The sequence below is a fragment of the Poecilia reticulata genome, linkage group LG5, assembly GCF_000633615.1.
Source record: "Poecilia reticulata strain Guanapo linkage group LG5, Guppy_female_1.0+MT, whole genome shotgun sequence".
In the NCBI taxonomy this organism is placed as follows: Eukaryota; Metazoa; Chordata; class Actinopteri; order Cyprinodontiformes; family Poeciliidae; genus Poecilia; species Poecilia reticulata.
In genome coordinates, this window is record NC_024335.1 from 22,707,717 (window position 1) to 22,711,531 (window position 3,815).

Consider the following 3,815-nt stretch of genomic DNA (forward strand, 5'->3'; position numbering starts at 1 on the left):
ATGTTTAAATGTTTGCACATCATTCTTGATTTTATAATTCACTGAATTGTTTAATTTTCACTCTAACCTGGAAAAAAAGCTGTTAAAAAAAGTTAAAAACAAACTTAAAAATATGACATCCATGCCCATGATGATATAATTTTCTGGTTATAGCATTGATTGAGATCAATGTCAGATTTAAATTTTTTTTTTAAATTCTTTCAAATATTACATTTTTATATGGTTTAAAACATCGCTGTAACATTTTGATAAAGTAATAGTTTCAGTCATGTCAATTTATTTAGATTTTTTATTTTCGCTTTAGAGTAAAAACACCTCATAAAAGTACTTCTCTTCACACATATCATGTGCTGACTGTGTTTTCAATTCCTCTTTTCATTTTCACTTTTTTGTCAGATAAACAAACTTACAGGAGGTAAGGTGTTTTTTTCGTATTTTAACTTATTTTTACTTTCTTATTTATTTTATTAAATAAGATAAGGTTTATCTTATTTAATTAAGATTCAGCTGCTCACTTTATGAAGCTTTATTGTTCTATTTAATCATGAAATAAATTAGTGATGTAATATTTCCACTGGATTTTGGTCAGGATCAAAACTATCTAATAGGTCAACTATTTATACATTTAAAAAGGGGGATGTTGTAAGCTGTGCAAAATATTATCCTGGTCACGTTGTCATTTTTCATCTTGATTTTTATTCCATTTGCTTCCTCAAAGATCACGAGTCGGCTTTAATGGTAATGTAAACATCCATTAATCTGGATTTACAACATGTGTTTACATATTCTGCATTTATAGTTTGCATGCTTTTTTCATTTTCATTCCAGATAACTTTATAGGAATGAGGAATGTTACGAATGGAGGACTGGTAACTTTTTGTAAAAATGTGTACATCACACAGTCTAAGGAAAAAGAGAGTTAAAATAAATGAATTTCTATTTTCTCTCTTTCCACTTGCTTATATAAAAGTTACCTGTTGCGGATGAAGATGGCTACCACACAGTCACCTCCGTTCCTGCAGACGACTCTGCAACCGGTGAGCTGCTTGTTATTCCTCCATAGATAATCTATAAGTTGATGTTCAGTTTGTTATTACCTTTTGGAAGAAAAAAATCAGAAATTTTACCATTGTTTGATGAAATTGTAGTTGCAAAATTGGGATTTAACTTGCAAAAGTTGATTGTGACATTACATTGTTTATTTAATTATTTTGCACATCATCAGGCATCCGGCATATAATAATCAAAGTACCTAAAAAGCAGAAATCAGACGTGTTTTAAACTGAGAAATGATGTGAATATATAAGACAACATAAATAATGTGCTTAATTTGATCATGTTTTTCCAGAATCTGTTGCGATAAACAGACAGAACTCTCAAAATGAAAATGTAAGTAAGATGTGAACAGAAGTGAACATGTTTATTCTAGAAACAAAGAATGTAAAAAAATAATTGTGTTTATTTTCTTCTTTAACAAGCTTGATGTTTACCACCTTTACGCCACCATCCCTGATGAACCAGAAGAACCTGCTGTAGAGAAGCAGCTGTACTACACCCTGCAACCTCACTGAATACAGCTTTTGTTTAAAGATGCGTTAAAAATATCCGCTAAATGTACAGCTACAGATTATGTGTTTATAGGCATTATCATTATTGTCTTTCCTCTCCTTTCTGGATTATATTTACTCATTATGCAGTGTTGTGAACAAGTGTTTTATCCGTTCTTCAGCTGTTTTCCTTTTGTGACAAAATTATATGTTTAAAATCTTTATTTTTTATATATTTTTTTATTTTTGTTTTGGAGGAGTATGTCTATGCGTCTATGTCAGTCTTGCACATCCGGAGACCAAAGGTTTCCATCAAGATTAAATTAAGAATATCTGGGAACATAAAATTATTCCAAAGAATCTCATTTAAGTCTGAACTTTAACCAGGACATTTTAAACAGTAACTCCATTGCAGTAACTCCATTGGTTGTCCAATATTGAGTCTCTTACCCTTTAGCAGGTTTCTTCCAGTGTTGTTTTGTATTTGGCTCCATAAGAAGCATCTTCCCTCTTCTTAGTAAAACCATCAGCCTGATGCTGCCTCCTCCGTGTTTCCTTTTGTTGGTTTTTGGGGTCGTGTGCAATGTTTGTTTTCTGTGAAGCGGTTCATTTTGTTTTCATCCAACTAAAGTAGATTTTTTACCAGAATCACATTTTATTTAGGGGTATCTTTATGTGTTTTGTTAACTGTGAGCGTATGTATCATTGTCCGTTCACTTTGTAAATATGAGCCACTTTGTTATGGTTGAAATGTATGGAAACAGATTTGTGCCAATAATACCACACAAAATGTTTTACTCCTGAAATGCTTCTTTTGTTTCCTTAATCTATAGTTTTTATTCTGTCAGACTTAAAGTCAACCACTTTGTTGGTATAGTAACTTATTGTCCTTTTTTTTATATAGTAACATAAATTGCTAAATGTTTTTGACACTGAATGTTAATTTTTTCTCCACTTCAATCTGTTGAAGTTCAGGGAGAAGTTTTTTTCTTAAGTTTTCAACTTTGCCATTTTTCTTTTTATATTGGACTCACCGTGTGAGGTCAAATATCAGTCAAACATGATGTACTGCTACACTCAAATAATCTATGGTGTCTCTAAATTCTAATGTTTTACATAATTGAATGTACTAAACAATCATTTAGCCCTTGAAAGATTCTAATTTTGATTGAATAAAATATGAGATAACCATCAACAAATGACATTTTGCTCTGTATCATGACTTATTTAACACATTTTATCTGGAATTATCATATTCAGTGTCAGACAAGCCGAAACTAAAACTTAACCCACCACAAATATACTGACTAAGCAAAGTTACATAGTGTTGCCAGAGGGTGGCAGTGTTGGTGACTTATTGTGGTTCTTATTCTTATTCTCATGAGAGAGAGAGAAAGAAAGAGAGATGGATTCTTTTTAAATTGATCTGAAAGGTTATCCATCTATCCATTGATTGCTGCTTGTTTAAGTTTGGCATTAGTACTTTACATTATTTTTGATGCACAGCACAAATATTATGGGAATTGTTTGATATTGCAATTTATTGAGCCTGTTTTAGTTGTTTGCTGTTCAGAATGTTGTCTTCCTCTGATACATCTGGTAATAAATCGTAACTTGAACAACATTAAGTAAGACGACATTAACATTTTGCACAGTTGTTAGTTTCCGCTGAGGTCAGCAGCACCTACATGTGTTATACTTTTATAGAACGGCCTCTCAGTTTTCTGTGGGTCCTCAAATGCTGTTAATRTATTCTGAGGTTTGTTGTGGTTTTCCTTTTTAGAGCAATGAAACGAGTCAAACCAACATGTGACCCTCACAGTCTCATCTCTGCTCTGGTGTTTGAAGGACTTTCCTCCATCATGGCAAAAAATATGTTTTTTGTCATCCTCATCTGTAAGTTGTCCTTTATATTCTGTTATCAATCTAGATTTGTAAAATGCATATAAACCAGATTTCTTTTTACACTTAAACATTTTGCTGAAGTTTTATTTTAATCTGTGACATTTTTTCCAGTAGGTTCCCATCATGGGTTCCTGGCTGAAGGTCAGTGATAAAAAACATAAATGATCAAAGTCACTTGACATTATTTCCTTTTTATATTTTATTTAATGTTTCATCTTTCAGGTTTTCCTCCAGTTAAGTTAACAGCGAGTCGGTCAGAGATCATAGAGACGGCCTCAGTTATCCTGACCTGTGAGGGTCGGCGTAGTTCACGCTGTTTTTTATACACTCCAAGTGGAGGAACGGTTCAGGACTTCTCCTGTA